This window comes from Camellia sinensis, chromosome 9, assembly GCF_055761805.1.
Source record: "Camellia sinensis isolate YWXY chromosome 9, ASM5576180v1, whole genome shotgun sequence".
Lineage (NCBI taxonomy): Eukaryota > Viridiplantae > Streptophyta > Magnoliopsida > Ericales > Theaceae > Camellia > Camellia sinensis.
Window position 1 is genome coordinate 127,368,253 of NC_138969.1, and position 18,279 is coordinate 127,386,531.

Below are 18,279 nucleotides of genomic sequence, written 5' to 3' on the forward strand. Positions count from 1 at the left end.
TCAAAAATAGCTGCTATTATTTTGAATCTTGTATCAAATGTCTAACTCCGTTTATCATTTCTAATTGATTAGTTCTAAGTTTTTTCTTAATTTTTTAATAGCTTAATTAATGTATTATTTTGTTCTATTACTACTTGTAAAGAAGTACTATTCACTATAACAAAAAAAAAGGTTTTTACAGCGCGCAATGCACGTCGTAAAAACCCTTTTGCGATGTGCAACGCGCATCATATTATGACCAATCATAGAAAGTCATTCACTTTCAATGACATGCTTCTTACGCCGTTAAAAACTATTTAATGGCAGATTTTGTGTGTCGTCGTTACTTTTTCTACGACATGTTATAGTATGCCGTTAAAAACTATTTAATGACAGATTTTGTACGTCATTGTTACTTTTTCTACTACTATTTTCGCACACTGTCAATTGGTGAGACAAATAACGACGCTGATTGCGCGCCGTAAAATATGTAATACGACGACTTATTATGCTTGCCGTAGAATATGTAATTTTTTTATTTTTAAATTCAGCAGGTTCTATTTGACCAATTTTGTACAATCTAACAAATATTACAAATAAGTATCACAAAACATCAATCACCCACCAAAATATTGCTTGAAACATCAAAAAGAAACTATATCTATAAATTATAAACATTCAACAAGTGTCGATACATTCCAAACATTCGAAAACTATATACTTAAGTTATAAACTGTACAAAAATTTTAAACCATCCAAAACTATGCATATCTAACTTTCTAAACATATCGACATCTATTAAGAGATTATCTAAAACTACCGACTACAGTTCCTATAGCAATTGCAGCTGCAGTTGTAGCAAATCCACTTGCTCCTATCACAGGGACGATGGTGCCCAATGTATGTGTTAAGTCACCTAAACCCGCGGTAATAGCTGGAGCAACTAACCCTGTTGCATTTCTTGTCTGCCTAACAAAGAAAACTTCACATATGTACGACTCAGGGAAAAAAAATATTTCTTGAGGTATTAAAAAATGATTAAGAAATTTTAAAACATCAACAAAACATTTTCAAAATTAATAAGATAATTCAATGGCCCTATAAAAGCAATGTCATAATGAAAAATTAGCAAAAATTCAAGATCTCAGTAGTTTGCTACTAAATCCAGGCCATAAGAAGCTCAAGAGAAAAATCAAATTTAAAAAGAAGAAGAGGTGTAATTAATCTACTTTAATGCACCACCTACTTGGGACTTGCATAATTACGTTAAAGGATCTCTATGTATGAGGTTTAGGTTTGTATAGGTTTATCCATTACCTACCCAAAATATTCAACAGAAATTGTTCAGTTACAAATGGTTCTTTTGAGGACCATCAGGATTTTGTCTTCCTCAAGAATTTTAATAGAAAAAAGATTGATAATCAAACAAGCGAAATAAAATAAAACTAACCATAAATATAGAGAAACTTGTTTACAAGGCAAGACAAATACATAGAGAACAGCATAATCGTAACTAAATTAGAAACACGTCCCCACTCATTCTGCATTGGAACAAACTGAGCTCAAGTTTAAGCTTCAAGCTCAATTTCTTAAACATCATTAACTAAGAGCTAGATGATTTCCATTAAATTTTGCTATTGTAACTTAGCTGATCTAGTTTTACCTTTTCTAGACACAGTCCAGATTAATCCAAAACCATAAAATTTGCCGACAAGTTCAGGGAAAAGGGTTTCAGCCACTGAAGAATAAGAAGTGGGAGATGAAAAAAATAAATAAAACGGATCTTGGCATGCCTACTTTTCAATAATATTCACAACTAGTGCAGGGGGTTATAGTAAAGACATGTTTATGTCTTTCCAGACTCGATCATAGGTATGACAAATTTGTAACAATTAAATTTCAGTGTCATCTAGGACTAATTACTCATTTTTGGGGACTGGTATCATATGGTCCCCTAGTTATACTGATGTGCAATAGGTACTACATCAGACAGTACTTCAACTAACAAGATGACACTTGGCAAAATACAGTCAAATAAACTGGAAGGGTTCATTATTTTCACAGGAATTGGAACTTCAAAACAGAACTATGCTCAAGTTAAAAAAAAAAAAAAAAAAAAAAAAAAAAAAAAAAGAAGAGAGCATGAGTAAAGATATATCCACAAACATGTAAACAAGAAGTAACAAACTTTTACCGGTAAACTATAACTGATGACAACTTTGTTGCAGCCCATGCTGAAACAATAAAAGAAACTAAGTCAGCTAAACTCCAAAAGAAAGTGTAGAAAAACTAATATCTTCTTGACAAAAAGAAAAGACAATAAGTATACCTAATAATTGATAATTTTTTACCCATCGAAGCTAAAAGTACAAGTCTCCCACAAGGGGAGACATGTAGATCTTTAACAGCTTTTGTATTTGAAGGAAGTTTTATGTCTTCATTTTGATTTGGATCGTCAAGTCAATCTAGAAAAGCACGTTCAAAACTGATTATGAACAGAAGAGTTGAGTGTAAGTTCTGAATAAACTTAGATATGAATGCATATGTTGCAAAATAAAGTTTACTTCTTTGAGCAAGAACTTTAGCCTCTTGAGTATATGTGTCCCATCCCACCCATCCCAAAAATCCTTCTAGCAAGAATCAGAGTTTGATAATAACAATCCATATCAAAAATCCACGCACTGTCTACTGCCATCTCATGCTGTAATTGCAAAGATATCAAGATAGGAACACATGGCAAATTGAAAAAAGACCTCTTCTTGGGAGGACAATTCTAGTGATATAATCAGTAAATGGTGAAGCAGATGACAACAGGACTATAAACCTTACCGAAAGGCAACAACCAGATGTAGGTCTTGAAAAGGATTCTATAATGAAAAGGCATCTTCCTATTTATTTTCGTGCTTAATGAATTTGTTAACCTACAAAGGAAGCTATTTGGATTTTGGTGGTGCCTTCAGTGCATGTGAGCTGGGCCAGCAAAAGATTATCCCATAACCAACTTGCAAGAGGAAGGGAAGGGCATGATCGAAAGATTTCAGAATAAATATTCTACTCATTTTCCAGGTGTCACAAATTTAGCTTCCTCTCCTCTTTCTCTCCCTTTCTTATCCCTTTTTCTATTTCACTCTACATATCATTTGGAGGCTAGGAGCTCTCTCTTTCTCTCTCTCTCTCCCCCCTTATTATCCAACCATGAATAATATTTTTCTCGGATTGAAGAAGGGAAGTTTCAAAAGTTTTGTATCACATTGAAGCTTCCTAGATATTGAAATTAAACAAAGAAAAGAAAATCAAAACAGGAAATAAGGATAAGAAAATTCTCAAGGCAGATTATTTTGAGCATAAACTAGTACAACAATATTGCATGGATTGAGATAAACAAGCAGCAAATCAGACAACTAAGACTTAATGGCTTGCAACTAACCCAGTGATAAAATATAATGGCACAAGACAAGTAGTGAGAAGGATGAATTGGTTGGCCAATGTATGACAGATAAAACACTACTAATATGTCTTATGTTTATCTCAATTGAAAGAAGCACCGACTCCAAAACTCTGTGTGTGTGTGTGTGTGTGTGTGTGTGTGGGGGGGGGGGGGGGGGGGGGGGTACGCATGTGTATTGATTTTCCACCCCAATGTCTCATTCCTTCCTTTTCCTTTTCCTTTCCTTTTCCTTCTCTTCATTATCGTATCCTATTCTGATGCTCTTTTCAACAAGAATTGACTCTTGGCTCGAAGTTAACGAGTTTCAAAGTAGAAGACAATTCATCTTGTAACTTGTTTGATATATGAGCAACGTGGGTAGGCATCTCAAGTGCAATATATAACGCTTTCCATGCGTGGAAGTCACTATACATAAGAATTATAGGGAAGAAAACTATAATCATGATTGTAATTTTACCATGAACTGATGAACAAAAGACACGCGTGGACCTCAATGCCAAGCAACAAAGCAACTTAATTTATTAGGAATTACATTATAAGTATATATCACTACAAAAATGTCCAAAAGGAAACCACAAAAAGACACACCTCTAACACAAAACTGCAACGAAAAGAGCCCCATCTATCAATTCTGGTGCCAAAATTAAGCCGTGTAATCAAGATTCAAATATAAATTATAATCTGTAGAAACGTAAATGATGCCACAATTCTCAAACTCGTCAAAATAAAACATCAGTAGGTTTTAGTAGGTTGATAGATCATCAGTAAAAAGCTGAAAGATAAATACAAATCACTTTAAGTTCATAGCACCAAAAAGGTAAAATATAAAGTATGCTTTTCAATCAAGTTGGTGATTTTATCTTCTTTTTTTTTAAACTTTTCTCTTGGCTTGGATTTCAATTATGTTGATGTATCAAGATGATTACAAATAGCAAGCCAATTCTTTCAGATGTAATAAATCAAATAGTCACTACATTGGTTCTCTGTAGCAATTGAACAAATTATAAGACATCATATTGCCAACCAAACTGCTAGCATGGATTATTTTGATTATGAACAACAAGAAAAGATGAAAATGACCAAGGTATATACAACATGTTGACCTTCCAGTACTTTAGGCACCAGTAAGCATTTCTTAAAAGTTTACATACTGCTTCATTCAAGAAACCAACTTTTGAATCATTTGTAATAGATATTTTTCTGAGCTTGTCTTAGAGTTTCTCTCTAATACTCTCTAGAACTCTTTCTACAATTTCTCTCTCTTTGACTCTAGATTCCATTATCCACTTTAACAGATAACCTACAAGAATAGCAGTTCCCATGGATCAAAGAATCCCTCAACTTGTAACGCCCAGATTTCTAGCCCAAATGATTCTACAACAATCATGGCTCTTTCAAGGAAATCCGAATATAAATCTCCAAACTTACATTACATGATACAATAGTTCTTCATGCAACAATACATTAATCCAACAAGAAGTAAATAAACAAATAAATACCCCTAAGGGTTTATAAGTTTCTAAGGCTTAAGCTTGGTTACACAAAACGGTTGTTCAAATCCACACACATACAGCCCTTGGCTTACACATAGAGTCACAGCAAAATGAGAGTCTCGTACTCTCAACACACATTTCCTTGCCTTTAGTTAGGCGGCATCACCACATCTTTTTCTGCACAAAAATCCCGTAGAGTGAGTATAAAGCCAAGTAAGAATTCTTTAACAAAGTATATACATTTTATACAAGTCTCAAGACATAAAATGCACATGCCATGCTATGCTCTTTTGAAAGAAAATCACATCTTCAACTTTGAAAACCCTCATGCTCGATGATGTCATGCAATTTCAATTCTTCAAAACTTAACAATTCATTTCAAGAGCGGTAAATACGACTCTAGTAATCCCTAGGTCGGTGTTTGCAATGCAAGTTTTCAAATCAACTTTCAAAGTTTAATGTAATCAAATGAATTGATATGCCAATTTCACAAGATGAATATAAATACTTTTATTCCAATTCATCATCTAAGGAATAACACAATTCCCTCTTCTCAAGTATCCTCAACAATTAGTCATTTTAAGACTATTTCAATGTTTGAACAATAATTTCCAAAATGAACAACAATTCTCATATTCCAGGAAATTCATTATTTATGTAAATATAAATAAGAAATTTTCCAAACATCCATTTATTTTGACACATAAAATAAATATAACAATATTATTCATGGATTTTCAATCTTTTAAAAATTTCCAATTTCTAGGTTTTTTCACAAAACTGTACAACTCAAATCTTTTGAAAGAAAACTTTCCAAAATCATCTTTTCTTCAATCAACGAAGATCAAAACCCATAAGATCATTTTAAAAGAACAAGAGACAAACTCACTTTCAAAATCGCTCAACTTCTTGAATCAACAATCAATTTTCAAAGTTATCGAAAGATGATTTCGAAAATCATCTAGATCTTGCAAATATATATATATATATATATATATATAACTCTAAGAAAATCTCTACCTCAAGTTTTGAAGAAGAAATGAGATGAAACCCCCAAAATCAACGGCGTCGAAACTCGATCTTCACCGCACACAACAAAGCCCTCGAGAAGTTAACCAACTTTGATAAAGAAACTATGGCAGAACTCTAATGGATCTTGAGAAATCAAGATTTTGATCCAATTTGGCGTAGGGAAATGTAGAGAAAAGGGAGAGAAAAGGGTTTTTTTAGAGAGAGAGAGAAACCTAACAAGAGTGAGATACACTCAGTCTAAGGAGAAGAAAAGACTAAAATTTCGGACTCACCTACCACCGCACGTGCGGCGCTTCTCTAGCACTTGCACTCCCACACCTGCATTTATTGCAGTAGCCAAACAAGCCCTCTCCTGTCTTTCGCATGTGCGGCTCAAGCAACTTCGAATGCATTTTGCATTTTGCATTTTTGCTTCAGGGGCATTGCCCCTCGACCCCACCAGGGCGCTGCCTTTAGACCCGCCAAGGGGCGCTACCCCCTGGACCCCCGCGAGCTAACCGGGCAGCTCAATCCCCGACCTACCCAATCGAAGTGGCAAAATGTAACACCCCGAAATTTATTCAACATGAACTACCCACACTAATTAACCATCCCACATTAATTACAACAATTCTTCCATCTTTGCATAATTAATAAAAGAGTCTTTACAAAAGTTCCACATGCGGATATACATTTAATGATAAGAAAACACATGAATCTATAGCATGTGAAACATCTATTCTCAAAACAACAAAATGCCCTTAAGGGCTTACATCTTCCAAGGCAATAGCCTGGTTACACCAAAATGGTTGCTCGGACCCATACATGTTAGTCCTTGGCTTTACAAAAATTACAACAAAAAGGAGAGTCATCTACTCTTCACAAAAAAAATATCCACGCCCTCAGTTCGGCGGGATCACCACATCTTTACCTGCACTAAAACCCATAGGGGTGAGCACAAAGCCCAGTAGAGAAATTCTCACAAAGTATATACAGTTATGCTTCTTCCTCAACACAAAAGTAAATGAAGTGCAATGCTATGCCAAGGTTAGTCAATGAGGAAAAATAGTCATTTCAATGCATTGCTTCAAAATCACCGTGTTCTCAATATCATCATGTGATCTCATCAATTTCTAACTTCCATTATTAATTCAATAGGGGCAGTAAATATGACACTGGTAATCTCTAGGCCGATGTCTGCAAGTAGACTCTACGAGTGCTACCAAACTGTCATTTTTACCGGTATTAACCGGAAGGCTCGACACCTATCCTTTTGGTCTTTCACCAAGGACACTCAGGCCAACTTATCAAATCATCTACACCCCCTATCCGGACTTACCACCGTATTTACCCCATATACATTGCCATAGTTCTTAATGCACATCACTTTCTTTCATGAAATACATATCATTAATCAAAATTTACAATGCAAAAATAATAATTTAATTCATATGCAATGCAGTGATTTTCCATAACTCATAACATTTCCCATTTCCAAGTCTCTACGACAATGCCAACAATCATATTTTCCATTCTCTCTTTTCGTTACTCTTTCCCATGATAATCATGTGTCTTCAATACACAACATCAATTTCTCATCAATTTAATCCTTTCAAGCCACATATGAGGTTTTCAAATACTAACCTCCACCATTCAACATTCTCACCATCCATTATGTACAACAATTACCATTTCTCAATTAAATATTTTTCATGCATCTAACAACAACTTAAAGAAAATAATTTCTCCATTTAGCATAAGAAAAGAAGTTATTCCCTAGATTTTTCATGTTTTCAAAAAGTCCCAATTTTCTAGGTTTTCACAAAAACCCTAACATTGTTCACCTCTTTTATAAAATCTCATCCTACACTTCAATCTCAACTCAAGTTGTCCAAGATTTCAAGAAAATCTCTAAATGAACACAAGATAGAGTTTGTTTTATAAAATCACCAACCTCTTGAGCCACCAAACCCATTTTCAAAATTTTCAAGGAGAGTTACAAAATCAACTAAAAACTTATATAAATATATGTATAACTCAAAGGAAAACCCTCTAGGATTTATAGAGTTGAGGAACAACCCACATTTAAAACTCTCTACATTTTTGAAACACAAGATTGAAATCAATAAGGAACTAGAAGAAAACTCTTAAAACCATCATCAAATAGCAAAACTTGTATATATAACTCAAGAATGTCCCTACCTCAAGCTTAGAAGAGGAGATGAGCAAAAGGTTGTAACTCCAAAGTTGACGAAACCAACTTTTACTTGGATCAAAGTGAAGCTCTTGACGAGATCTACAATCTTTCTCAAAGGAGCTAGGCGAGGAGATGCCTCCAAGTGAGTAGATCTAAGGATCTTTGAGCAAAAAGTGATTTTGGAGAGGGTAAAAGGGTTTCACGGTTTGGGAAAAGAAAAAGAGGGGAAAAAGTCAAGAAGAAGTTAGGTGAGGGACCTATTTATAGTACTAGGTCAACAAGAAATAAAGTCCCAAAAGACCAAGTCAAAACCCCCAAAAGTTGAACCCAAAACCAGACTGAAAATCTGGAGAAAAGTTCGCAGGTGTCAACCCTTGCAGCACAGGTGTCGACCCTTAGGAAGAAAATCTAGAACTTTTGCTGGACAGCAAAACAGGTGTCGACCCCCTCCAAGTCTAGTGTCGACACCAAAAAGCAGTAAGCAAAATCTAAACAAGGGTCGACCCTTACAGCAGAGGTGTCGACCCTTCAGGTAGAAAACAAAGAGTGCACAGGCATGGTGTCGACCCTTCCCAGGTTGGTGTCGACACCAAAAAGCAGTGGGCAATTTCAAAACAAGGGTCGACCCTTCCCAGATTGGTATCGACCCTTGTGACCAACAAAAAGAGGAGGTGTCAACACCACCAAGACCGATGTCGACCCCAGAACAAGATTTTTAAGCTTCCAAACAATTTTTCAACGTAAACAAGCGTGAACGAGCAATCCTAACAAGTTTAGATAAATTTTCACTCATCCAAAACCAAGATACAACAACACCCAAGATTCCCAAAACATAATAAATGATTCAAATACACTTCTCAAAAGCTTTAAAAAGGGTACAAGTGCTACACAAAACATGAAAGAAGGGTCGAAACCGAAATCGCTACACAACTCAACAATGAAGGAATCAATTGTTCCAAAATTTCGTTATATGGATGATACATTTGGACCACTACTAGGCCAAGCACAAAGAGTTCTCCTGTCAACAATACCAAGATATAGAAGCACACTCTCTCCTTAAAGTCTCCCAATCATTTTGCTTGGTTAAAAAAATAAATAAATAATAAATCTGAAGATAAAACCAAAATTGGTTTGTAGAAAGCAACGACGTCTTCTATGCAATCCTTTCGATATTTACCTTATCAAGACCAATCCGACACTTCCACAACTGTATCTGTACAATTTTGTACCAACATGTGTAATTCTATACTACATATACGGAATTTGAATTCAGAATCTCCAAAGAAAAACATTCCAAAAACCTGCCTAAACAATTCTACGCATGTGATATCTGTCTAGATATCACCCTCATAATATAATCCACCAAATCCTTCCTACTACAGACGCAGCTCTGCAGCTAAAGCAAAAAGAATCCTAGCTCAACAGAGGGTAAAGCAGTCCAACCATATAGAAAAAATTTCACAACAAAAAGAGCAAAAGGGAGATAAGAAGAAAAGAAAAACAACAATAACAACTGTATCAATGACAATAAAACAGCAGCAGCAGATACAAATACTATCTCACTAAATTTATTTACGGGATAAGATCTTTACCAGATTTTCCTTCCTCAACACCCTCAATAGTATCAGAAACATGAGATTTTCTCCTTATATATTCTAAAGCTACATTCTGTATACAAGTTGGATTCTGTAAAACAAAAAGTGAAGCCCCAATTTGGCAGCAAAGAAAAAAAAGAGGACAGAGAATTAGAAACTCAACATACTTTGTCAAAAAAATCAGATGCTCAATATACATGTAATTTAGTTTGACTAATCTGTTATAACAATTACTCCCACCAAATGATAGTTTTTCCATATGTACCATGAAATTTGGTCCCAACATGACATGCCTTTTGAGGAGAAAATATCCAGGATATTTTATGGGAAAGGAAAGGAGGTGTCCAATGGAATATCAACAATTAAAAAAAAAAACCGCAAGAGGATATTTTTATGAACTCTTACCAATTTCCTAATCAACTTTTGATACACACATGTCCATCGTTGGTATGTTCTTCAATGTTTTTGAAGCCTTTTAGAAGACTCAAAAATTAAAAATTAAAAAAATACCAAAAACTCCAATTACCGTTCTTCAAGGACTTCTTTAAAACCTACTGCTTCATTTTTAATGAAATTTATCACTGAACTTTCCACAAGTATCCTGATTGATTCAATTTGATCCCTCTACTTCCTTCCATGGTGATTGACCCATGCAAAACAATGAAGACATTTGCTTTTAATACATTTTGTAATATTTGAATGTCAAAATGAAACCTTTGTACATCCCATGTTAGGTATAAATGGAATCACTAAACAAAATTGAGTGATGAAAGAAGAAGCTTTATTACTGAATTCCAACAAGAAATACATTATTGCAACCACTACTTTCTTCATATTTTCTCTTTTTGGATATGCAGAGATTTCATTAGACACCAGCAAGAACAACTTATGTGAAAGGAGTTGCAAAGAATCGAAACAAGCATGCAGCTTACAATATGTACATGAAATGTTGTCATGTAAAAGTGTAAAATCGAGACTAAAAAAATCTGAAATCTGGAACATTTTAAAGGTAAAAGAGACTCTTTTCATCCCCCTATTTGCCATCTTTCTGGGCACCTAACAAGCCAAGTTGAACATCACTAAGCTTGATTCAAAGTGAGATGCTAACAAATACTACAAAGCCACTGCAGTTTCATGGGCAATGAAGTAAGCAAGTGTAGTGTGCCAGCAACTTCCAATCACTAATTCTACTAGTATGCTATGAAATGGAAATATATGTATGTTCAATTAGGGTAGTTAACAAGCTGAAGCTTGGTGAAAAGTATACAAATCAAGTTTCAAAATGCCTAAGCTCAATTTAAATCCCATAAACTCAAGCCCAACCAATTTAATATTTAGTTCTGCATATCTTGTTTGCACCAATAGACATTGTTTTTATGAGTTGAAGTACCTTAAAAATTAGCAGCATTCTACAATATCAATGGGGAAAAATATATGGCCTTGTTTGGTTTGTTTTTTAGAAAAAATTTTAGGAAAAATTCTCTACAAACCAATTTTCAAGAATAATCAAACCAAACAAATTTTTTCAAAAAAAATCTCAAAATTTTGTTTGGTTACCTAGTTTCCAAAATGACTCTTTCTCTCATACACATCAAATCAATCACTTTTTTTAAAACTCTCTCCCCAAAACAATTTTCCAAAACCATTTCTGAAAAAAAGAAAACCAAACAAGTTTTCATACTTTTTATCTCAAAAACTATTCTACAAATACAAACCAAACACACCCTATATATTTTTTTAATTGTCTAAATCCACCCACTTCATACTTTTTTCAGATTCCAAACTTAATTCCAGAACCTATATACAGTATGCCTTTGAGAACCAATTAATGGCGACAAACTAAATGACCTCCTTGTTAAGTAATCCCAACTATGATGTATAGTTTGTGCTTGGTATTGTTCAGGGTTCACCTCCTTACGGTGTTTTTTGGTCCATAACATATTGTACTCATCAAAAAACAGAACAAGCACATTAAAGTTAACACACTAACCTATCAACAAAAGAATAAGCTAGTGCTTCAGAAAAAACCTTGCTCACTGTAGTCTTTCCGGAGCCCATCATTCCTGGATTCCACATTCCATAGAGTTCAATCACAAAAACAACTTGAAGTACGATTATGGAAGACAATTCTCAAAAGAAAACTCACCAACAAGAAATATACAGCAGCCATTTAAATATGAAGCAACCTTCTCACCCTTTCTCTGCAATCACAGCAACATCCAGTTACATGGCTGTGAAAAGTCGCATCATATTAACCAAATCCTATGTTTCGAGAACCCACTCCAGCAGTGCAAATGATATTTTTTTAACATGATTTAATTTCTACCACATGTACCAAATTATATGTATTTGAGTAATGTTAAACTAAACTTATAATTCAGTAATTGATATATCCAAAACTTCAATTCATTTAGCTTTATTCATACTTGCATTAAATAAAATTTAATAATAGGTATTTGCTGATGGAATTCTTTCAAATTCTAAATATTTAATATAACACTTATCTTAAAAAAAATTAAATTAAGTTATTGAATTTATATTAAAAATACAATGATGTGGACAACATCATGCAAAATTTGGCACAATGATAGCACACTGCTAGAGTTTTCTTTTTTTCTTTCCCCTTTTTATGTCCATCTTGCTAAATTTTAGCAATAGCACAATGTACAGCAACTGGTAGAGTTGCCCTCAAATCCACAGTGATCCAATTTTTTTTTCCAAATGTAATGTTTTTCATATGATTTTCTCTAATAATTTCTGAGTGTTCTGATATATTTCGATATGTGCTGGTCTCTAACGTATCTTCGTTCACAATAACCAAACAATTTATAGAACTATGTTGGTATAGGTAGTACATTTCCATCTAATGTTTCATGTTGCATAAACCATAGTTTTAAGCAAATCAAGTTTGCAACAGGTTTTGGAAACAAACATTGTTTACAAAATAAAAAATAAAAAAGTAACACAATGTTGGCATATGAAACAAAAGTATTATTTTGCTCCTCAATTTTATCATTGAGCATCATGATTGGCCTTAGGAGTATGTAGTCAATTACAAAAAAGGAAGCGACAAGATAGTGATCTAGTCAGAGATTGTTTTAATGGCATTTTGAAAGTATACAAAAAGGTAATTTGTACTTCTAAAGTGTTAACCAAACACAACCCAAATCTTTTGCTTTTTTGGACTTAAGAATATTAGTGCCCTGTCATGGCATCCTGTTCTGTAATTCAAGAAGAAAGTAGGGTGTCCTATGATTTGTATGACAATTAAAAACAACACCTGGGTTTTGAACAATCTGTGCAGACCTATTCAAAAATTATGAACAAGAGCTCAAATTAAACACTGAACCCAACAGTACTTGAGGGTTAATAATTGATATATGACCAGGTAAAGAGCAATTACTCTAAATTGTGAGAAACCCATTTGATATTATCAACAAAAAATCATAATATGAATGAAAATCACCAAAAAATTGAAATTAAATTAGTATGGGCAATTCAAGTTCCATGAGAATATGGGTTTAAAAGCTAAAAAGAAACAAAATTTGAGAGAACAGAGCAAATACCAGGGAGGGGACGAGAGGCGTTGGCCCAAGAAGGAATTTGAGGAGAGAGAAAAAGAAGTGAGAGCTCTGAAGAGCAGCCATTGCGGCCATTGTTGCTGTGACTCTCGAAGATTGCTACTTCTACAACGAAGGATAACGTTCTCTCTCTAGCCTCTCTCTCTACAATCTTAAACTCATCAAACGCATCCATAAAATCTTCTTTTTTTTACCGAGACCTTCTCAAAAACCCCTAAATCAGGTTTTGTATTCGACCCACAATATGATTGGGGGCTAATCAATGGCTCCGAAGATCGAAGACCCTCCGAACCCTCAATCTCCCATTTCACACCCACTTTCTTCTCAATACCCTCTGGCGACAGTGTTGATGAGATTTTGGAGTGTAAAATAAATTGATAGAGAGAGAATAAATTGTATGTATTATTGATTGATATAGGTTTTGATGTATTGTATGTACATTATATAGGAGATGGAGATGTGAAGTGGAGGTGGAGTGGTGGAATAGGTGAAGTGGAGTGTGTAGTGGAGTAGGTGAAGTGGAGGTGGAGTGGTGTAATGGGTTAGGTTTAGTGGAGTAGGTTTAGGTGTACATTAACAGCCCCCTCAAACTCAAGGAGGATAGGAACTAACCAACTTGAGTTTGAAGAGAGTAACAAAACAGGAAAGTAAATTGATAAATAAAATAAAACAGGATAGGAGACACGGTATGGTCGTGTTAGACCGATGTAGCAGACAGTTTATGGGGTCATGTCGGACCGTTGTAGCAGACAGTTTACGGGGTCATATCGGACCGTTGTAGCAGACACTGTGTGGTCGTGTCAGACCGATATAGAAGACAGTTTATAGGGTCATGTCGGACCGATGTAGCAGACAGTTTACGGGGTCATATCGGACCGTTGTAGCAGACACTGTGTGGTCGTGTCAGACCGATGTAGAAGACAGTTTATGGGGTCATGTCGGACCGATGTAGAAGACAGTTTACGGGGTCATGTCGGACCGTTGTAGCAGACACTGTGTGGTCGTGTCAGACCGATGTAGAAGACAGCTTATGGGGTCATGTCGGACCGTTGTAGCAGACATTGTGTGGTCGTGTCAGACCGTTGTAGCAGATTGTGGTGGTGCACCAAGGGGGCGACTTAGGGAGTGCGCCATGAGCGACTTATACATGATACTGTGTATAACCCCCCCTCAAACTCAAATAGGTGTGAAGATAGAAACCTATTTGAGATTGAAACAAAGGGATTGATAAAGCTGACCGGTGTAGAAGACACTGTATGAGTGTGTATATAAGCTGCCCAAAAGATATACATGGATATAGATATCGAGCCCTCAAAAGTCGTGCCCTCAAAAGGTGTGCCCAATCTTTCAAAAGGCGTGCCATCAAAAGGAGTGCCCAATCCATAAAAAGGTGTGCCATCAAAAGGCGTGCCCAGTTTGTCGTCGAGCGCCGAGCGGCGCATGATGCGCGTGTCTGCCTTGGCTATAAGACGAAGGCTGAGGCTGAGGCGAAGACAAACAACTTGCGAAGAAAAACTTCTGAAAAAAAAAGTCTGCGTTTGCGGAGAGAGAAACTCTGTAATACTCTGTAACACTCGGTTGCCCAGAACATGGCCTCGTCTTCCCGTTCAGCTACCCAGAATATGGCCTCTTCGTCCCGTGGTCTGCTCACTCTCTTTCCCGACCTCAACGAGTCAACAAGAGAGATAACTGGTGCGGTGGCCAGTGAACCTCAACCAAGCGCCTCTGGTTTTGCTCCGTTGAACTTTCCGATGCGGTCGGTGGAGCAAAAAATGGCGATGCAAACTGATATTGAGGCAAATCAGTATACTTTGAAGTCATGTGTGGAGACCATGACGGCAGTCACAAACCTGTCGCACCGGCTGCAGAGTAAGACAAATGAGGTGCAGCAGTTAAACGCCCAACTGGCTCTGCTCCAGCGCATGTATAAGGATGCGCGAGCAGAGATCAGTGTGCTAAAGGCGGAAAATAAGGAACTGAAGCGGAAGGCCACCGTTATGTTCCGATTTGGAGGTCCACCATATGCTGCAGTGGAGGAGCAGGGAGTAGTGATCATGCCCAGTGGAGTGGGAAACACGGAGGCAACACCGGCAAGGGCCGCCCAGGACGGAGGCAAGAAGAAAAGACCGGCGGCAGAGGCGAAGAAGTGAGGTCGGTGGGTGGCCGTCTGCAGAAAAGAAAACAAATCTGTTGTTGTTGTGATGTTTTTTTTTTTTTTTTTTTGTGTAAAATGTGGATCGGGGTTGATCCCGATATGAATAAAATGAGTGTATTGTGCAAATCCGAATGGCGTGAAGGTACAAGACGGAGCAGAAAAAAGTAGATGGAATGAGTTTTTTTTTTTTTTTGTGTATTTTTTATTTTGTATGTAGTTATTTTATTTATTTATTTATTTTGTGTTGTTTTTAAAGAAAAGATAAAAAGTTGAGGTTCAAGGAAAAATGGGGCGGTGGAAAGAAGAAAAAAAAAAAAAAAAAAAAACAATATATATATATATAAGATAAAGAATGTTTAGGCGGTGGAAAATGTGATGATGGTGTGGGGTGGAAAATATGTGAAAAGGGAAAAGTATATATATAATAATAATAAGAATAGGGAATTGGGTGGCCCGAGGAGGTTCAATGCATTTGCTGATTGATTTATTTATTTTATTTGTTTGTGGTAGAGTGGATCACATGGGGTGAGCAGTGATAAGAAAAACAATGTGGTTATCACCGAGGAGGTTCAATGCATTTACTGATTGATTTATTTATTTTATTTGTTTGTGGTAGAGTGGATCACATGGGGTGAGTAGTGAGAAGAAAAACAATGTGGTTATCACCGAGGGAGTGAGAGGGGCCGCGGAGGGAGAGAAGAATCTGAGAGAGATTTCTAGCTGTTTCCAGCCGAGCAAGATACGAAGATCCCCATTTCCGTTGCCGTGAACGCGCCGTCCTGCTGGCGTAGCCGAGGAGGTGCGCGTTAGCCATATTGGCTCCTCCGGCTGTGAGCGTCGGATCGTTCCCCAAAGCCATATGGTAGCCTCTTGAGAAGCTTCGAGCGCCGATCAATTTTTTTGTTGCAGAGTTTAGTGCTGAAATCGGAAGCCAACTCGCACTCTCCTCGCCACCGTGAAGGAACGTCCGGCATACCGGAATCATCAAAACTCTTCGATTCCGGCCAAACTCCGGTGGTGATTTTGAACGCCACAGTGGAACTGGACGAGGAAGTGATTTCAAACGTGAAGGAGCTAGTCGAAGAAACTGGGGAACAACAACTGATGAAATTGCTCAAGTGATCGAGGAAATTGTCAATGAAGGTGAGACAAATCAGGGTGCTGAGAAGCCTCAGGAGGATGCAACAGATGTCAACAAGGAGAACACTGCAAATGAGGCTGGAGGAAAAGAACCTGAGGATAAGGAGATGACACTTGAAGAGTATGAGAAGGTGCTGGAAGAGAAGAGGAAAGCGAAGGTATGTGTAGAGAATTTTAGCAGACTAGGTTGAGGTCCGGCAGGCGGTCAAGGTGAGGTTGCCGCCTGCCGGTGAAGCGAAAATACTAGGTTCTAAACCTGCTCTGATACCATGTAAAATAAATTGATAGAGAGAGAATAAATTGTATGTATTATTGATTGATATAGGTTTTGATGTATTGTATGTACATTATATAGGAGATGGAGATGTGAAGTGGAGGTGGAGTGGTGGAGTAGGTGAAGTGGAGTGTGTAGTGGAGTAGGTGAAGTGGAGGTGGAGTGGTGTAGTGGGTTAGGTTTAGTGGAGTAGGTTTAGGTGTACATTAACATGGAGAAGTTTGGAGAGGATGCCAGGGGTGAGAGATGTCATTGTTGTGGTTGAGACAGGGCGGTGCCACCACGTCGCTGTATGGGGTTCTACACACGATGTTACGGTCACTGAAAGAGAGAGAGAGAAGCGAAAGAGACTAGGGCAAGACTGGGCTGGGAGTGAGAATGAATTAGGGATTTCAGATACAAAACCAAGAAGAGAAGAGAAGCATGAAACGACTATAGATACCTTTGATTTCAGATACACAATCGAAGAGAAGAGAAGAGAAGAGATGAGATGAGATGATTCTGGTAACCCTAGCAATTGATTCGGCCTTTATCATCATCACTGAGAGAGATTCAAACCCTTGTGATGTTCCATTTTGATTAGAGAAAGGCAAAATAGTTATTTTGAAAAAAAAATAAAATAAAATAAAATAAAAATTCTAATAACAATTTTAATTTTTTTTTTGTTTGTGGTGATTGGCGCCATAAATTTCATTTTGGCGCCTTTTTTCTTTATCATATAATTCACGACATGCATTGTGCGTTATATAAAGGCAATATTTTTAACGGTAGGCGATGTGTGCGTCGTAAAAAGTGTAATACTTTTAACGGTGAACGTTGTGTGTACCGTGAAAAATCTTTTCACGGTTGGCGTATGTGTGTTGTGTATAATTGATGTATTAACGTCACACCATATGCACGTCATAAAAAGTTTTATTATTTACAGCGTGCATTACAAGCTGTAAAAAAATTATCGTTATTACCATTTACAGCCTACACAATAGACACGTCGTGGTTGAAAAAGTATTTACGACGTGCAAAAAAATCAAGTCGTAAAAATGAAAAACTACGGCGTGTATTTATTGTATGCCGTTGATGTGTAAAAAGTTAGTTTTGTTATAGTGATTATTTAGGTTATCAAATTCTATTTCTTCGTTATATTTTATACTAATGCAAATATTATTGACAAGGCTGAGAAATCGAACACTGATACCAATTTCAATTGCGAATTTGTGGATTTAGTTTAATATTAACTCTTGCAAAAAATTTCGTTCATAATCTACATTTCTATTGATATTTTTATCTTTAATACTAATAATTTTCTAATTATAATTTATTATAGATTGTTCAGAAGCAATAGTCAAAATAAAATTTAATCTATTTAACTCACTTTTCTAACATAGAAATGCAATCTAAATTATTTTTTA

At 36.3% G+C, this 18,279-nt stretch overlaps 1 long non-coding RNA gene across 17 annotated transcripts; it reads right to left on the reverse strand.

Annotated features, from left to right (window-relative positions):
• Positions 1-615: 615 nt before the first annotated feature.
• On the reverse strand, positions 616-17,463 carry LOC114319514 (uncharacterized). 17 transcript variants are annotated; one of them, XR_014340263.1, is made up of 8 exons: positions 17,316-17,460; positions 11,870-11,924; positions 11,714-11,786; positions 10,250-10,354; positions 9,720-9,814; positions 4,016-4,076; positions 2,174-2,213; positions 616-948 (listed from the first exon to the last, which is right to left on the reverse strand). It is a non-coding gene; the product is annotated as an uncharacterized LOC114319514 (long non-coding RNA). The 17 variants fall into 17 exon arrangements; XR_014340273.1 differs by lacking the exons at positions 616-948; positions 2,174-2,213; positions 4,016-4,076 and adding an exon at positions 4,800-5,097 and having other exon boundaries at positions 9,721-9,814; positions 17,316-17,459; XR_014340278.1 differs by lacking the exons at positions 616-948; positions 2,174-2,213; positions 4,016-4,076 and adding an exon at positions 6,550-6,867 and having other exon boundaries at positions 9,721-9,814; positions 17,316-17,463.
• Between the last annotated feature and the right edge of the window lie 816 nt (positions 17,464-18,279).